The sequence below is a fragment of the Panthera pardus genome, unplaced genomic scaffold (assembly GCF_024362965.1).
Source record: "Panthera pardus isolate Hobbes unplaced genomic scaffold, ASM2436296v1 HiC_scaffold_11, whole genome shotgun sequence".
Lineage (NCBI taxonomy): Eukaryota > Metazoa > Chordata > Mammalia > Carnivora > Felidae > Panthera > Panthera pardus.
The window spans coordinates 48,231,036-48,251,099 of NW_026526666.1; the positions used below are offsets into that span (position 1 = coordinate 48,231,036).

Genomic DNA, 20,064 nt, shown 5'->3' on the forward strand with positions numbered 1-20,064 from the left:
GAACTGCATTGATATGTTCCATTTGACAACACCTACCATGTACTTAATCTCACATTGCACATTTAAGACTATGAAACTATAAAAGAAACTAGTCCTTCTTTAGGGTGGAGACAGCTGCCCAAACCTATAGATGTTCTCCTCCAAGATGAGGAAGAAATCGCTACCGGAAGTAGCACAAAGAGCAAGGGTTTAGTTAAGACCAATCTTAGACTGGGCATTGGAAAATTCCTCTGTCTCTTAGATTTACATTAGAAACCTGGTCAGTTGTCTGAAACATAAATGTATAATTTTGTACAGGGATGAGATCAGTGGCCCTAAAATATATTTCTGTAACAATTCCAGTGGTGAATAAATGACAAAATCAAACGGAGCTAAAAGTCTTTCAAGCAGGATGTTCTGCTTCATGAACAAATGACCAATTTCTCATGATATTATCAGAAGCGTTACAAAAAGTTTTTATATCTCTTACTTATGTCACTACTGGGGAAAGAGGACAAGGGCAGGATAACTCCAAGTGCTTCCAATCTCTGCTGACAGAACAATAACAGACCATTCAGAGAAGGAAAATATCTCCACTTCATTTTAGAACTGTTGTCCTTAAAGATTTTTCTTTCTCTTCCTCCCTCCCTTCTTCCCTCCTTAAGGTGATCATATGATTTTTATCTTTTCATTTTGTCAGTGTGGTGTATTTCATTGATTGGCTTGCAGATATTAAACCCTCTTGCATCCCTAGAATAAATCTCACTTTTTCATGGTGCATGATTCTTTTAATGTACTGTTGAATTTGGTCTGCTAATATTTTGTTGAGGATTTTTGCATCTATGTTAATCAGGGATATTGGCCTGCAATTTTCCTTTCTTCCTTCCATCTTTCCTTTCCTCTTTCTTTCTTCCTCTTTCTTTCTTTCTTTCTCTCCTTCTTTCAAATATCTATTAAATCAATAAAATCCACTTGATTGTGTGTTACTTGGGAATAAAAATTACAGAACTATATGATGCAAAAGGAAAGGAGAAGTAACATTTAAAATTTTTTCAATATATAAGTGATTTATAGTCACTATCTCATATGATACTCACTGCTGTTCTATGAGATTGTTACTGTAAACTTCTATTTTAGAGATGAGAAGCTTGAGGCCCATCTCTAGAGTGGGGCTTAATTAACTCACTTTCCCAAGGTCTATAACTTTAGATGGTGGAATTAGTATTCAAACCCAGGTTTGTTTGGCTACAAATCTTGTCTTTTCACTGTAACCTTTAAGATGTTTCCAATGTTTAAAACAGTTTGCAAATAGATAAGATGTTAGAAATTATATTAGCTACCAGAAAACAATGATAGTTTCTTAGAAAAATGATGGGACTTAAAAATGTAGCATCCTTCCCCATTTCCTTCTGTCTTTCTTCATGTAGGAGAAGATGAAAATGACCTGAAGCAGTGGGATTTTGTTTTTTAGCTAGAACACATGGCTGTACAGGATACCTCAACTTAATTTCATTTTCAAGAGTACATTTGTAGTTTTTTTTTTTTTAAACTCTCATTCTTTTCCCCCCTCTCTCTTTTAGTTATCTTATAAATGTAGAAAACATAATTTCATGTTACCATCTACTACTAAAAAGAGATATCTGCATTCTGTGATAGCATATGCTATTAAGATCAAGAGACAACATTGCATTTACTCCTCCAGAGGCAGAAAGCTGTGTTGGTGAAGGGAAAGAGGGGATTAGCCTGGAAATCAGAGTTGCTGGTTTGGGATACATCTTCCTCTACTCTCCATCTATGTGAACTTGGGAAATGACTGTAAAAGTTTAAGCTTCAGTTCATCATCTGTAACAAAGTTCTTAACACCCTTTTGCAGAATTGCTGTGAGGCTTAGTATGAAGACAGTACAGAAGGCCCCTGTCCATTTCAAGAGTCTACAAACACAGTGCTAGCACTGCTGGTCCTGAGCCCACAGAAGACCCTGCCAAACTGTCGTACTTTTCCCAGCACACTCTGGACAGCTTCATGAAAGTCTTGTCTAAAGACTAACCAGGAAACCCACCCAGCTTAGTGGACCTAACAAGCTAGAGGCATCCTCTCTGTCGTCCTGGGTTCAGGTGAAAAGTTTCCCATTGCTGTTTTTCACCTAAGGCCAAAAATACTATGTTGGAGCTTTAGTCTTGTAACAAAAGTTAAGTCTTGGGGAAACGTGGTTACTTTAATGAACGATTTGACGAGTGGTGTGCATTGTTCCCTGGGAGCAGTTTGTGACAGAGGAGTTGGAGGAGGGCAGAGAGCATCAGGTACACAGAAAGGGACAAAAAGGTGCACTTGTGACTAGGGAGAAGCTTCCAGGGATAGGAGGGGAGTGAGGGGATAAATGGCCATTTTTCTGCCATTTTTGCAGTCTCTTCAGATTCAGTCGGAAGTACATGGGTATATATCCCTCTAGATTTTTAGTCTATTAACCACTACTCTTCTCAAGGATGCCTATTCTCATTTTAACCATCATCTATGGTTTGGCATCCTGCTAGGCACTTGACAAACCATCATACCGCACTTACATGATTGTCGCTTTTTACAGCTGAGAAAAAAGAGGGGTCATTGAGCAGGCAAAGTGCAAAGAATGATTAAAAACAGATTATCTGAATGCAGACTTCCTGACCTTCTGCCAACTATACTGCCTGTCAAACTTCCCTAATTTGGAGATTTGTATTTCCTTCACCTAAAGAATGTGAAGAAAACGAGGGCATACATTAGCAGCAGCAACAACAATAAAACCCAAAATCTTAGTTTCTTGAAACAATAAAAGTTTGTTTGCCCTCACCTAGCCTGCCTGTGGGGGGTTGGGTGTGGAGACCGGGCCTCAGGTCATCTCCATCAGAGACTCGGGCTAACCGAGGCTCCCAACATGGCTGGGCCCGGGGTAGCAAAAGGCAGAGCCTTAGAGAGGCACCCACTCGCTTCTAGAGCAAGTAGCATGCTGAGCCAATTGAAGAGGAAAATAATCTCACCACATTCTGAGAAAAAGGAGAAATGGAAGTACTAGCAATCAGCACTAATATATCCCTCAGAATCTCAACAGTAAGGACAGAATAAAAATGAAGAAATTAAGTGCAGAAGTACTGAGTTTAGAGAGCAAAGTCCTTTTCGGCTCAATTTTTTAGACCAAGTGCTTATTTTAAACCTTTTTCTTGTGTTGACTTACTTGGCATGGTCGGAGATTTTCAGCAACCAGGGCCATTTTAAATATGGGAGGATACAGGCGTATTTTTAGCAAAGATGAAAAAATGGGTTGGTCACTGAAATTACCCAGTTTAGACTTAACAGCATATGGTTCACAATTGCTACAAATTGCTGCTTTAGTCAATGGAAAAATTTTCATATACATGGTGTTAACACTGCACATCGCTGGAAGAAATGCAAAGTGTTTTGGTATTTTGTGCAGAACAACTATATCTGGAGAGCTTGTAGAACTTGGTGCCTTTTTTAGATGAAATGAAGTTATGGATTTGTGAACTAAAAATCTGTATGCTGTCTAGGTTATTAAAGCATATTTGAATTCAGAATCATTAGACTGGCAAAAGCTTCTACTTTTAGGATTCTGTAAACCTGCATTGACCTTGAATTAATAAAGCTAGGAAGTACGATGCATGGAAAGGACTTTAAGGAAGGCAGGGTTCATAACCCCCATCCTGAAGTTATTTCCTGTAAGACCCTTGGTTAATCTCCTAACTTTTTAGATTATTTCTCATCTGTTAAAGTAGGGGATACTAAGAAGCCCATGTGGTTGGGGCGCCTGGGTGGCTCAGTCGGTTAAGCGGCCGACTTCGGCTCAGGTCATGATCTCGCGGTCTGCGAGTTCAAGCCCCGCGTCAGGCTCTGTGCTGACAGCTCGGAGCCTGGGGCCTATTGCGGATTCTGTGTCTCCCTCTCTCTGATCCTCCCCCATTCATGCTCTGTCTCTCTCTGTCTCAAAAATAAATAAACATTAAAAAAATTTTTTTTTAATAAAAAAAATTAAAAAATAAAAAAAAAGAAGCCCATGTGACAAGTACTACTGTAAAATATATCTTACCTCCAAAATATGTCTCGATACTGTTCACTATGCTTCATCTTGAGTACTGCTATTCTAATCCACACAAAACTTGTCTCTCAGCAAGGTCACTACTGATGGCCTTCTAATGATTTTTCTTCTTCTTTCCCCAGCTTATTCATTTCTCAGTAGACATAGGGATCTTTCTCACCCCAGGACTTTTGTACATGCTATTCCACTTTTTTTTCTCAATTTCCTGCATATATAGTTCTGTTTCTTCCTTTGGTTACTGGCTTAAATACTTTTTCAAAGCTCTCTTTCTTATGCTTCCTATCTGTGATAGTTTTCTCTTATTATTTTCTACCTTATCTAATTTGTTTCCTTTACAGTGCCTATCCTAATTTGTAACTTGTTTTTGCTTCTTTGTTTACTTCTTTCTTTGTTTTCTGAATTAGAATATGAGTTTCACAAGAGCAGAGACTGGCTTGATCTTTTCCATCCTTGTCTTTACCAAGCACAGAACCTGGCACATTGCAGATGCCAAAGAAATACTTTTGTGATGAGCCAAGGGGCTGTTGTGAAGAGTGAGATAATTCACTGCATCTTTAAGCACATAGGCGGTGCTCAGTAAATATCAGTATTCTGCTACTTTTCTTTACCAGAGCTGCCCAATCATCTTCAACTCTTCTCTACATCTCCCTGCTCAAGGTACACTGGTGTGATTCTCCATCACATAGAAATATTCAAGGAATCTAAACTAAAGGGCAAATTGTAGTGAAATAGAGTGAACGGAAGGGGCTACTCTTGGCTTTGATACATTTGTCTTTTCTATGTGTTTTTGTGAATTATGCATTGGCACCATTATTATGCATGTCCTTTCCTATGCCAAATTTGGAGATTTATAATCAGCTAATAAACATTTATTTCTTACTATGTCTTCCTATAGGCTATGGAGTATCTCTAAATTTGTCTTGAGCAAATGTAGTTTTGCAAAATTTTTTGACCATTTTATTGTGATTTTCTCTTATTATTTAAAAAATGAGACTGGGTGGCTCAGTAGGTTAAGCATCTGACTTTGGCTCAGGTCATGATCTTACCACTTGTGTGTTTGAGCCCCGTGTCAGGCTCTGTGCTGACATTTCAGAGGCTGGAGCCTGCTTTAGATTCTGTATCTTCCTCTCTCTGCCCCTCCCTTACTCACACTGTCTATCTCTCTGTCTTTCAAAAAAAAATAACCACTAAAAGAATAAAAAATGAGTGGAAAATGAAAATATAAATATGCATAAACTAGTGGGAAAAAAGGGTGAAAATAAGACAAAGGTGAAAACAATTAAGCGTGTAATGGATGGTTAACATTTAGTTGTTTGGGGCACACTGACATTAAATTAATTGTATCTTTATGAAAGAAAAGAATAAATTTAAAGAACAGCATGAAGTGCTAGAATTTATTATCCAGTATTATGTGTGAAAGGTTAGGCATAATTATCAAATTTATATCAGTTCCTCTCTGTGGAACAGAATTCCACTCTAAAATACATCTCTTGCATGTTTGACTTTCTTATGTGTTTTCAGTCTGATTTTGTCTGAAGTAGTGGCTCACTAATGGAGAATGCTCATTTCCCGCCTGGAAGAGGGACACTCCCTGAGTTTACTTACGAGGAACTTCTGAGTCAGTGAGGTGAAGAAACTAGTCCCACAAACCTGCTTCAGTCCTTCCTCATCAGTTGCCTGAATAATTTTAGAGTCTAGGTCTGCAGACAAAGAAACCAGTATTTATTTAAAAGTAACTTTTCATAGGGGTGCCTGGGTGGCTCGGATGGTTAAGCGTCCAACTTTGGCTCAGGTCATGATCTCACAGTTCATGAGTTCGAGCCCCACATCAGGCTCTGTGCTGACACTTCAGAGCCTGGAGCCTGCTTCAGATTCTGTGTCTCCCTCTCTCTTGCCCCTCTTCCACTCATGTTCTGTCTCTCTCAAAAATAAAAATAAACATTAAAGAAAAAATAACTCTTCATAGTTTTGGACTAATATTCATTTATAAATGGTGGCCATTTTGTGATGGCAAATATTTACATTTCTAGAAGCCCAAGAAGAAAGACCTTCGAGGAGTCTTTTGCTTTGTTTCTTCTTGGTTAATTAATTAATCTCTCCACAGGCTGTAGGGTGTTGATTTCAGTCTGTTTCTTTTTAAGAACAATGAACATCGACCTGGGGAGACCACACCTTATGTTTCTAAGGCAAGGCTACTTCAGTGAATCAGGTCCAGAAGAATTTTTCTGACTCTCCTACAACCCTGCTCTGCTCCTTAACTCTTGCCAAACTATTCAGGAATATGCCTCTGCACTTCGACACACTCAGTCTTCAGATTTGGTTGTCCTGATGTCACTGAATTTGGCCATGTTCTTAATATTGCTCTTGATTTGCAGAGTGGATTTTGGAGTTCTTCCCATATCTCCTAGCACTTAATCCCCAAAAAGCCTATCCCTATTTTTCCTTTATTACCCACTGAGCTAAAGGCAATTACCATCCTCACTGCACAAGCCTTATCTCAAATTCTCAGTAGCCATATGTGTATAGTGGTTACCTGATCGTACAGAATACTCTATTGAACAACACTGCTCTGGAGTATCCATATCTTTACTAGCCTTCCCACCAGTATCTCTCAACAGATGACAAACTGATCAAAATATGAGCAGCCCAGGTTGGAATGCATCAATGACCACACAACTCAAGTCTTAGCACAAACGTCCTTGACGTTTTTCTCTTTTCGGTTAATGGTGCGTATCGTTGTTTTCCAAACTCTTTCACAAGGCTTACAAAATCCATCATGACCTTTACCATTTGCTTAACTTAATCATTCCTTTCCCTTGAACTATACTCTTCTGAACTACTTTGTTTCTTGACTCCAATTTTAAACTTGCCATTTCTTGTCTGGAATATTCTTCCCTTCTCAACACTGTCTCAAGTATTCTCTGGTTTTGTGGGACACTTTAAAAGGAGATGCTCAATCACTTTGGACAACTTAGAGATGTGTGGCTAATTTAATGTTGCTCGACTATTAATAACATTCAACATCAGAAAGCAAATTAGAGCATAGGGAGAATATGGAACTATATTTTGTACCTGGAAAATGATGAAATGCCAAACTTCTTAAGTGAAGAGTCTCAACCCTAGGGACTTAAACTGTTCCAAGTGTTTTGTAAGAAACAAACCTTTTGTATCTCTATTTGTAGGCGTGTGTGTGTGTGTGTGTGTGTGTGTATGTGTAATTCACTCCCCATCGCTAAAACTTTTCTCTTGACCTCTTTACCCCACACATGAAGAGACAACAGAGGAGCTCTGTGGATAAGGTGCAAACTATATTTGAATCTATTCCAATAGTTAACTCTAAGAAAATATTTTAATGCTAGCAGAGCCTTTGAGAAACATGCTCTAAACATCCTTGCTTATCGTTTGTGATCTCTATCTACAGGAAACATTTGGGAAGGAGAACCATCCACAGCAAGAGTAGGCTTGTCAGGAGCAACACATCAGACCCCTACCTGGTTAGGAGCATTTAACGATGAGGTCAAATTATAGCAAAGAATGCCAGAGAGTTGGAGTACTCCCACTGAAGATACCCTCTAGTACTAAAATACATTATTACTAACATTTGAATGGATATCAAAAGTGAGCTTGCACCGCACCTACACTGTCTTTTCATTGTCTTTCCTCAGTCTCCCTGTCTCCATGTTTAGGGTGCTGAAATTGAGGACAAAGGTCTCTGCAGGAAATATCTCCACTTTGTAACAGTAAATACAAGGGTCTTTTTCTGACATTTTTACCCAAGACTGGAGAATTTGCTCTGATGCACATCCCTCAGAATGATAAGAAAATGGAAACAAAATTTAGATTTTATTATATACCTATAGTTGCAATATCATCCTGAAAATGCAGAAACTATAACAAAGATTTCACAAATCCCATTCAATAGATCCCAGTTTGACCATGATCAGAATATTCATCTTAATTTTCAGACACATGAACCATGAACTCATAATCTTAATTAAGCCAGGAATGTAGACGGACTTGAGAAATTATTCCCAATTCAGATGAAATGTCACTGATCATTTTTTCTTTCTCAGTTCTTGCAAGGTCTGCTCCATCTGTTTCTGTATAATTAAAAAAATCCTGTACAGGAATGAAGTACATAAAAAAATATCAGACATACTTGCTAAACTACTTGTATATGGAATTATACAAGTTCCCAGTCTCAGTGATTAGATTATCTCTCTCCATTTTCTTTGAATATCAGAAAATGAATGTAAATTAGTGTGCAGCTATTTTCAAATTAATGGCAACATGTAAAGCTCAAAGATTCATGTTCAATTATGCAGGGAGTGCTGATTTTGTATAACAGCCATTACTGGATCCCCCAGGCAGTGAAGTGTGGTCCAGAGTCTGTCTCAGGCATTACAGGAAAACCCTACTATTCCATTACACTCACTATGTCTATAGCCCCGATGAAATCCATGATTGTGTTCTCTGGCACTTAACTTATGTTTTGATTACTATGAACATTTTATAAAAATATTTTGTTTCTTAGGATTTCTAACCACAAACAATCACCCATCCTATCAAAACAAAACAAGCCATAGCATGTGTAAATATAAATTTTTAGAACATGTATACACAGATAAATAAACAAGAGTGTATGGAGTGTAACTGCTTCTAAATGATATCATGCTGCTTATTTTGGTTGCAAATTCTCAACAATGATGTAAGCAATGCATGACACATCAGCTGTCATGAGTCCCAGCAATGCAACCTGAAGTTCAACAATCCCAGTCTACAGCAGTGTGAGACACTGAGTTTGGGTATTGCCTAATGCAGAAGTTAACTTGAGTTCTTTTTCTAAACATATGAATCTCTTTTTTACTTTCAGAAGGTGAGAAAAAATAGATTTCTTGAGCATCTACTTTAGCTTAAACACAGTGTTAGATATATCTACATATGATATCATGGTTAATTCTAACAAAAGCCCTGAGAATAAAAATGGCTATCCCCATTTTCACCAATGAGGAAACTAAGTCATACAGCAGATAATTGACTTTGCCAAGAACATACTACCGAGGCAATGAAGCAAACCCAGGTCTGAGGCCCTGGAATTTATTCTTTTTCTAATTTATCTTGCTACTTCTGGTCACTGAAATCCTTCTTAGGTAGTTATATTTGCAATGATATAAACCTCTCAAGGACACACAGGGGCAAATCAATGAATGAAAGTAAAATGTAGGAGGGGCTGAAACCTAAGACCTGTGACCACTCATACCTGATTCCTGAAGCAAAAATAGTCAGGACCCTAGCCAAGTGCGCTGGGACTCAGGTCTGGGCCTCAGTCCTATTGGAGTAGGAATGTCAAAAGGGAAAACTAAACTAGAAGTCTAAGTGTGTGAACTACGTCAGTAGGGTGGACTGCCGGCTAAGTCTCTGTGAGCACCCCAACCCCATACAACAGGAAATGTGACTTTCAAAGGGCCACTGATACGTTTTCTTCATGCACTTCCATAAGTCGAGGACTTTATTTATTTATTTATTTATTTATTTATTTAATGTTTTATTTATTTTTGAGAGAGAGAGTGCAAGTGGGGGAGGGACAGACAGAAGGGTGAACAGAAGATCTGAAGCAGGCTATGCACTGAGAGCAGCAAACCCTATGTGGCCTTGAACTCACCAAATGCAAGATCGTGACCCAAAGTCAGACGCTCAACCAACTGAGCCACCCAGGCACCCCAATAAGTCAAGGACTTTAAAAGATAAAGATAGTTTTTCTTTGAAGAAGGAATTCCTGCTTTGTGATTTGTTTCTTTTTAATTTAACATGAAGAAAATAACAGCAATACTTAGCTGGATCTGTTCAGTATATGGGAGTGTAAACTCTTTGTAAAAAACAACGTTTTTATGCCAAAACAAGTCAGATTAGATTGTATAAGATCTGTTGTCCCATGACTCCAAGTCCTTGGAAAGCATCCCATTTTAGTCTATTAGAGTCACTCTCTCTGGTTTTCATATGCACAGACACACACTGGTGGGTAGGGACGCAGTCTGAATTTGAGAGCAGGTGTTCTGTCCTAAAGGCCACATCCCACACTAGGAGCAAAACCTCTCATGTGCTGCTTTTCACAAAACTGCAAAGCTGTAAGGAAAACATGAAGTGAAGGATCTGCAGCAGGGCATTAGGGTGTATTTTCTTTTTTTAATATTTATTTTTGATAGAGAGAGAGAAACAGAGCGTAAGCAGGGGAAGGGCAGAGAAAGAGGGAGACACAGAACTTGAAGCAGGCTCCAGGCTCCGAGCTGTCAACACAGAGTCAGAAGAAAGGCTCGAACTCACAAAACATGAGATCATGATCTGAGCTGAAGTCCCACACTTAACCACTTAAACAACTGAGCCACCCAGGCTCCCGAGGGTGCATTTTCTAAGATCAGCTTTTGTGTCTCATTGTTATCAGCTTCTCCAAGTTAGAAGGGGCCACGTTTGATTTGTTTTTCTGCTTAGAAAATATAAAAATTATATAGTAGAGATATGTAATAGATAGTAGGGAAATTAAGCAAAGACTTTGAAGTCAGTCACCCCTGGTTTGAATATAATCTCAACCACTCTCTAAATTTGTGTTTTTTAAGCTCTCTGAGTTTTGGGGTTTTCACCTGCAAAAGTACCTCAAAGAGTTAATGTAAAGGATAAATGAAAAAAAAAAAAAAGAGGTTAGAGAGGGAGAGAGCCAAAGCATAAGAGACTCTTAAAAACTGAGAACAAACTAAGGGTAGATGGGGGCGGGAGTGGGAGGGGGGTGATGGGTATTGAGGAACTGGGTGTTGTATGGAAACCAATTTGACAATAAATTTGATATTAAAAAAAAGGATAAATGAGATAAAGCACCAGGTAGACAGTTAATACTAAAAAATAATTACCTGTTAATATTCCAGGGTTATCTTTATAGTTGTAGACATTTTAATATTAATCGATATGCCATGCACAGTGTTAGTTCCCTTATATACATTATCTGTAATTTGTATAACAGCCATGGCCCCAAACCGTGACTAGATAGATGTTTCTCATTACACTCTGTTAAGTGGATTTGAGAGAGAAGAGTGTAGAGATTTGGAGATGCATCACGAGGCTATTAGACTGGTTCAGATCAGGAGTTCTCACAAAGCTGGTGGTAGTGAGATGGAAAGGGGTAACTACTTAGGATTCAGCATTTGGAGAACAAACACAAATGGTTTGTTGTGATGGCAAGGAATAACAAGGACTTAAATAGTAACCCTTCTTAATTAATCTAACTAAAATCCACTGATGATAGAGCACTGATTTGGCAGAATATTCAAATGAAGAGGTAAGGCTGTAAAAAGGCACCCCCAAAATGACATGCTAGGTACCATTTGTCTTCATAATTCAGTACCAGCAGTTATTTTTTCTAGCATCTACTATATTTCAAATACAGAGCTAGGCATTTGGTGCTACATAATAAAACTTGGTGTACATAATAAAACTTCACCAACTCAAAGAAGTGCAAGGAAGTTATATTCATACTGGATGCTTTGGTTGTAAATAACAACAACAAAAAAACCCTCAAACTGACTTTAAAAAAGAACAATTTATTGGTGAAATAACTTAAGAGTCTAGGATCTTGATGCCTAGATGACATTTGGAGAATCTGGGTTTTTCTGGTTTTGTTCTTTGCCTTCTCCTGCACTGGTTTTATTCTCAGGAATGTTCTCTTTTCATGCAGGCAAGATGAACAGGAAAAGCTACAGGCTATCATCCTTACTAGTTAGACAACCTTAGTAGAAAAAAATTCTTCAGCTCCTCACAACTTCTTAGTTCTAGCAAATGGAGATATTAGCCCAGTTTCGATCGTGTTTCCCTTCTTGAACTAATTATTATGGCCTGGGGTTGGCCCTAATGAACCTTATGTGCTAGAATAAAGTGAAGTCACTCTAAATAGGATGGTTTAAGTGTTACTACCCAAATCCAGGAAGAATGAATTGGGTGATCAAAAATTACAAATGTTAACTATGCTATCTAGTTGATTGAAGCAAGAGACCCTTTTGTTGCAAATAACAGAAGTCAATCTCAAAGTGGCTTAAATCAAAATGGAATTTGTTTTAAAATCTCGTGGAATCCAAGAGCAAAGAGTGTAATAGGACTTCCCAAGGAACTGAAATGAAGAAATAAAATTAATTGGCATTACAGCTGCTTTTCCCATTTCTCTGTCTCTCTCTCAACCCTTCTCTCTCTCCTTCTCTCTGTCTTTCTGTCATTCTCTCTTTGTGGCCATGTGTTAGTCTTTTTTTTTCTACACAACTTCTGTATTTGGGATATATCTCATTCTTCAGTCAAATGTCTGTTTCTCAATGCACACGACTATCTCACAGTTCTGGAGTTTTATATCTCTTTGGTTTCAACCACTCAAAAGAGACCAAGATTACCTTCTCTCATTCTCAATTCAACATGTACGAATCAAACTGTATTACTCAGACTTGGAACTGGTGACCACTCTGGTCCAACCAAGTGAGGCACACAGCCTGGATTAAGCCCACCTCTGCATAAAGGGGTAGTTCTTGGAAAAAAGAGGCTATTTTAATGTGGATAAAATACTAAAAGCAGTTCACTACAACAACTCCACCAACTTTCCTGAAAGATCTTGTTCTTGTTCTAAAACCCATCTTCATCTTCCGGACCTTAGTAAATATGCAAAATGATACCAACATAACAATATTAAAAAATGGCAAGGCAGAGTCTTCAATAATGAAATCCTGTATCAAAATCAATGCCACATGTTTGGCAGCCTGGCCAGGTATGTCAGGAGGATACACAGCAAGCGAAAACCCCAACGACTACTTATTTACTTACTTACTGGTAAGCTGCAAGTTGTGGAGAAAAAAAGTAATCCATTCTAAAGAACGATTATCCACTTCCCACAGTAGTTTTCCAACATATCATCAGGGGGCAATGAAGCAGATAAATAAGGCAGAGTTCCTTCTTTCAAAGATTCACAGAGACTTAGGGAGACAGACAAGTACACCAATGATTTAAAAATAGCTACGATAATTGGGGTGCCTGGGTGGCTCAGTCGGTTGGGCGTCCAGCTTCAGCTCAGGTCATGGTCTCACGGTTTGTGAGTTCGAGCCCTGCATCGGGCTCTGTCCTGACAGCTATGAGCCTGGAGCCTGTTTCAGATTCTGTGTCTCCCTCTCTCTCTCTGCTCCTCCCCCACTCATGCTTTGTCTCTCTCTCTCTCTCTCTCAAAAATAAATAAACATTAAAAAAATTTTTTTTAAAAAAGCTACGATAAGTGCTAAAAGGGTGGGCATCTCAGAATGCTCCCGAATTTCAGAGGGGCAAACATCCTGCTACAAGGAGTGTATACTACTTTATTAGGGCCCACCCTAACAAGATACCACAGAATGGATGGTTTAAGCAACAGAAATTTAGTTTTTCACGGTTCTGGAAGCCAGACTTCCAGGATCAAGGTGTTGGCAACTTTGCTTTTTCCTGTGTCCTCTCTCCTTGGCTTGCAGACAGCTACCTTCTTGTTGTGTCCTCACATGGTCTTTTCTCAGTATGAATGTCTCTCTGTGTGTCCAAATCTCCTCTTAAGTACACCAGTCAGATTGGGCTCACCCTAAAGACCTCATTTAACCTTAATGACTTCTGTAAAGTTCCTGTCTCCAAATACAGTCACATTCTGAGGTATTGGGGGTTAGGGCTGCAACTTCTGAATTTAGGGGAGGGCAAATACAGTTCAGTCCACAACAGAGAGAAAGAAAAACTTTCTTTCTTTCTCTTTCTCTGCAGAGGAGCATTGTCTGCTTCAGTCTTAAAGGATAAGGCAGGAAAGGTATAACCCGGCGGGAGCAAAGGTATAAAAGCAAGAGTGAGCATGACTTATCTATGGAATTTTAAGTAATTTGGTATAGGTAAAACTTAGGATACATATGAGAAGTTGGAAATCGGTATAAAAGATAAAGTTGTACACACAATTAGGGATGGAATTATATTTATAATATAATTTATAATAAATATATATTATATTTTTTATTTATATTGGGGTGTATTACATGGAGGTGGGTTAAACTATAGTAACAAATATGCCTCAAAATGTAATAGCTCAAACACAACAAAAGTTTATTTCTAACTCTAATAACAGTCCAGTGTGGATGTTACAGATCCACTAGGAGTTCTTTTTTACACAGTGCTTCGGGGACCTGATTCCTTTTGTGTTAAGATTCTCAACTGTTTGTCAAGATTGGGGTTCTATGTCCAGCTAGTAGCTTTCCCTTTAAGGTCTGAATTGCCAAGTAGCACACTTTACTTTTGCCTTTGTTGAGAACTAGTCATATGACCTCTTCTGGTTGCTGGGTTATGGAACTTATAATATCATAAGGGAGGCCTTCGTGGATATAATTCAATTATGGAAAGCATTTTGTACAGAGGAACTCTATCAATCTTGTAAGTCATACTAAAGAATCTGGGTTTTAGGTTCTCTGCTCCTCCCCATTCAGCAGACAGCTGCATCTTCTGATGCAGTGTCAGCCGTGTCCCTGAGACACGATGGCGGAGGTGAGAAAAATATGGATTTGGCTGTACTGGGCGCCGGGTCAACAGGGCTGCTTTTAACTCTGGCAAAGTAGATATTGTCACCATCAGTGATCCCTTCATCAACCCAATTACCTGGAATACATGTTCCAGTATGATTCTACCCATGGTAAATTCCACAGCACAGTCAAGGCTGAGAATGGGAAACTTGTCATCAATGGAAAGTTCATCTCCATCTTCCAGGAATGAGATCCCACCAACATCAAATGAGATGATGCTGGTGCTGAGTATGTTGTGGAGTCCAGTGGGGTCTTTGTCACCATGGATAAAGCTTAGGCTCACTTGAAGAGTGGGCCAAGGGAGTCATCATCTCTGCCCCTTCTGCTGATGCCCTCATGTTTGTGATGGGAGTGAATGATGAGAAGTATGACAACTCCCTCAAGATTGTCAGCAATGCCTCCTGTACCACCAACTGCTTGGCCACTATGTCCAAGGTCATCCATGACAACTTCAGCATCATGGAGAGACTCATGACCACAGTCCATGCCATCACTGCCACCCAGAAGACAATGGATGACTCCTCTGGAAAGCAGTGGCATGATGACCAAGGGGCTGCCCAGAACATCATTCCTACTTCTACTGGTGCCACCAAGGCTGTAGGCAAGGTTATCCCTGAATTGAATAGGAAGTTCATTAGCATGGCCTTCAGTGTCCTTGCCCCCAACATGTCAATCATGGATCTGACCTGCCACCTAGAGAAAACTGCCAAATATGATGACATCAAGGTGGTGAAGTAGGCATTAGAGGGTCCCTCAAGGGCATTCTGGGCTCTACTGAGGACCAAGTTGTTTCCTTCAACTTTAACAGTGGCACTCATTCTCCCATCTTCAATGCTGGGGTTGGCATTGTTCTCAATGACCACTCTGTCAAGCTCATTTCCTGGTATGACAATGAATCTGGCTACAGCAATCAGGCGATGGGCTGTATGGTCCACACAGCCTCCAAGGAGTAAGAGCCCTTTGGATCACCAGCCAAGGCCAGAACAAGAGGAAAAGAGAGGCCCTCAGCTGTTGAGGAATTCTTGCCCCAACTCATCCACCAACACACTGAGAATCTCCTGACATCCACAGTTTCCAACCCAGACACCCTGAGGAAGGAGAGGGGCTTGGGAAGTCCTACCTTGTCATGTCCCATTAATAAACTATATTGAACCTAGGCCAAAAAAAAAAAAAGAATCTGAGAAAGAGGGCATGACTGGGAATTTTAAAGCAGAAATAACATGACTGAATTTTCATTTTTTTCAAGTTTTTAAATTTTCATTTTAAAATGTAATGGTGGTAGCACTGTAATGAAAGGACTCATGGGGCAATATGAGAAACAGATATAATATTAAGGAGGCTCTTTTGGTAATTCTGGAAAGTGGTCCTAAATTAAGTAGTGCTGGCAAGAGTGGAAAAGATGGGTCAGATTCCAGTGATATTTCAGAAATAGATTCATCATGAATCCTGACTGACTTCTTATGAGGAGAGAAGAGGAAGAAAATTCTAGGTATCTCACGATTTCTGGCTTGGGTGAATGATGAAATTTTGGTAACATTAAACAAGGAGGAATGGGTGGAGGAAAGCCTCAGTCTGAAACATACCGATTTTGAGACTTCTGTAGGATATCCAAATGGCAGTATCCAGTGAGTTATTGTATACATAAATTATTCAGGAGAGAATCTGAGGCTTAAAATAGATTTTATAGTTATTACAGTAATGATGAGAGGTAGGTGAAATCACATACAAATGGAGTCATCCATAGTAATCATAGATTTATGCAATGACACAAGAATGTTGATTTTCAACTTCCCTAAATGGGTTTAGGTAAAAAAAAAAAAGTTTAAATAATGCCAAGTTATGAAAGTAGTAAGTTGTCTATTTTATAAGTAGTTAATGGCAAAAAGAAAATAAAAAGTTCCTACCAAGTATCAGAGATTCATATACTACAAGAAATTATCATAAAACAGAAAATCATTACAAGTAAGTGGGGTTTTCTGAACTTGAGAAGTCTTTCTGCAGGAGTACTGCCATTATTATATGTACATTCAATGAAGTACACATTTAATTAATAACCCTATGTTCTTGCAAGTATCCATCAAGTATGTTGATAAAACAAGAGGTGGCCAATTTTATCCTTCCTGGTAAATAACCAGCTCCCTTCTGGAAACTCTGAATCATTTATATTTATATTTTCTGTTCACTTAAGGGCAGTCCCAATGTAATTACTAGTGGATTAAAAATGATCATATGACTCCTGAGTAAGAAATCTGAATCAAAGACCCCAATGAAACATCCTATTAGGTGATTGTTAAAAAATGCCAAATAAACACCTAAATAATAACCAGATTTTAGAAAATGCTTGGAATTCCTCCTTTTTCTACTTTTTAAAAAGTTTATTTAAAAAATTTTTTTTTGAAAGAGAGAGAGAAAGAATCCCAAGCAGGCTCCATCCTGTCAGCACAGAGCCCCGATGCTGGGCTTAAACTCACAAACTGTGAGATCATGACCCTGAGCCAAAATCAAGAGTCTGACACTTAACTGACTGAGCCACCCAGGCACCCCCAGAAAATGCTTGAAATTTCTTTAGATGATTATTACTAAATTCAGGAAATGAGAATGTAAAATGTTTTTAAAATATGGCATCATCATGGAGTACTTCCCAAAATACTGATATTTCCTTTCATTTAGGATCATTAGGGTAAATTTTGTAAATCATCACCATAATTTTAGTAAGGGTCACTTACAAATTGTACTTGAGTTAATTGTACTGAAAAACTCCAGAAATTACTCCAGAGTAATTTGACCTTTGCCCTGCCTAATCTTGGTGCTAAGGCTCAAATGCGATATTTGGGCACGGACTCTCACATTTGATGTGTTATCTTTTCATCTTCTTCTGAGGTCTGATTTCTATTTTAACTTCTATATCACAAAGAGTTTTAAAGAAGCCTTTTGCTAAAATGCCTCAAGGTCTTCCCCTATTCTCTTTAAAAAAGAGGAGGGGTAAATAGTATTTCAAAGTAGATATCTGTAATCCAGACTGTAGAGCCTTTTAGCTACAGAATTTAAGTTTGGCTCCAAAATGTCATCTTTTACCTCTAAGTTAAAAGCTGATACTTTGAATAAGAGTTAAACTCTTACCTGCTTTTGATAAGATGAAATTATAGAACTAACCTGCTATTCTTTGGGATAATATAAAAGTGAAATACACTTGACATCAAAACTAGCCAATTGATTTAAATGATGTGTAAATATAGTAAACAATGATTAACTTTTAAGTCTTTAAAGGTGCCCTTCATTTTCAGGTTTTATATTTAATTAACCATGTAAAATAATGAAGAAACACCATGGATTACTTTAGTGGACATAGATAATCATTAAGCTGTCTAAATAGGTATTTTTGGGAGGTGTAGGGGGGTGGCCAACTTCAAATTGGACTGAAGATACATAAAAGGCAATCTCAAATACATTCACATTTGCAAGATCCTCTTCACCTAATTATTCCTTTTGATGTTCTCCAGCAATTTAACTGATCCCTTTTGTACAACATACTCGTTATGGATTACATAGCTTAAATTGACATCCAAATGCTATAAGGACTTCCAAGTCTGTGCTATTCAGACTTCCCACCTTTATAGCCAGTGTCTGGCTGGACATCACATTTAACTGAACTTCACTCAGGACCTGCTTCCCAAAGCCTGCTTCTTCCCCAGGGCTCTAGGCTTTGGCCATCAACACTGGAATTATCCTGGATGACCTGCCCCTCCTGTCATTATAGTCACATGTGTCAATTCTGCTTCTATGTAATGTCCTTGAATCTGTCCATTTGTCTCTTTCCCCAGTTCAGCTAAATTAGTTCCAGCACTCTTATCTGATGGCTTACTCTAATGCTTTCATGTTGCCCCCAGCCTTGTTTCTCCCACCAACCCTCAGCTTCCCTCACCAAATCTATTCACTGTGTAGCCAGAGTGACCTCTCCTCCACATCAGTTCCCCACACTGCAGCCAGAGAAATATTTCTAAGGCATAGAAATAACCTTGGCACTTTTCTGATTAGAAGTTTTGAGAATTTCTTATTTCTCCCAGAATAAATTCCAAACTTATTAACACCACATATATGGTCCTTAATAATTGGGGCCCTTTATACCTCTATTCTATTATTTATTTAGTTCCTAAATGTACCATGCCCCTCTAATAGTCTGAGAGAGAGAGAAAATCCCAAGCAGGCTCCCAGCCGTCAGCCCAGAACCTGACGCGGTCTCAAACCCACGAACCGTGAGATCATGACCTGCCTGAGCCAAATCAAGAGTCAAAAGCTTAACTGACTGGGTTACCCAGGTGCCCCAATAGAATCTGGAATTTTGCCTTAATAGGAGGGTCTGTCTGAATTGATCCAACTGATTTTTCAATTTCATGCATGACAATTCAGTATAAAAGTTTTATCTTTAGCACATTCCTTTCTTTGTTTTCCTTTCGACCCTGAGCCTCCCCTTGGTTTCGGTGTCAGTTGGGTTACCCAGTTAACCACCAGCCCACTTTCATCAGAGAATCTGGTATATAGTGAATAAGATCCCTCTATTAAACTACTTGAGGTTAGGGGTGCCTGGGTGGCTCAGTTGATTAAGCATCGGACTCTTGATTCTGGCTCAGGTCATGATCTCCTGGTGATGAGATGAGGCTCTGCCTGGGGCCCAAGTCTGTGTAGCGCTCCTTGTGGGGCTCCATGCTGAGTATGGAGTCTGCTTAAGGTTCTCTCTTAAGCCCCTCCCCTGTTCATGTGTGTGCTCTCTCTCTCTCAAAAACAAAAGAATACCATCTGGGGTTTAAAAAAATGATAATAATTTAGGCTAAAATCATGCCAAATGACAGAATGATATATTTTTTGTTGTTTCTGCTTATAGTAATAGCTGAGCAGAAAGAGTAGATAAAAAGAAATGAGAAATGCTCCTCTTACTCTAAATTAGACTACCTACATGAAAATTAGAGGTGGGAATTAAGAAATACGTAGATTTTCTTGTGTATTATAAATATGTGCCAACAAAAGTACATCTCTGATGTCACCTACAGTTAGAAATGTCTGAAATTAACTCCAATAGCCTCTTATTAATCCATTCTGTCTTTAATGTGCTTTCTTCCAATGTTTTCATTTTCTCAAATTTACTAGATGCTTTCTTACACTTGACTTTAAGATCAAGGCATCTTGGTGGGCTCACTATAGACATAGTCTTCTCCCTTTACATCTGGTTTAAAATATAAACCATATGTAACATCAATGATATTTACAAGGTGGTTATGTTTAGATTTGGTGATCAACAAGTATCTTAAAAAGTGGAGAAAAGAAAGTTGAGAGCTGGTAGGTCAGAGGAGGTCAATTTGAGGAAGCAATTATTATGACATCTGACATTATGGCTTGTAATAAGCTTGGCCATCTGTT

General features: G+C 38.7%; 1 protein-coding gene and 1 pseudogene across 7 annotated transcripts in view; both read left to right on the forward strand.

Annotated features, from left to right (window-relative positions):
• Window positions 1-20,064, forward strand: part of PTGER3 (prostaglandin E receptor 3) — a 179,114-nt gene that overhangs the window by 89,075 nt on the left and 69,975 nt on the right. The window lies entirely within an intron of this gene.
• LOC109266688 (glyceraldehyde-3-phosphate dehydrogenase-like) lies at window positions 11,682-15,816 on the forward strand (annotated as a pseudogene).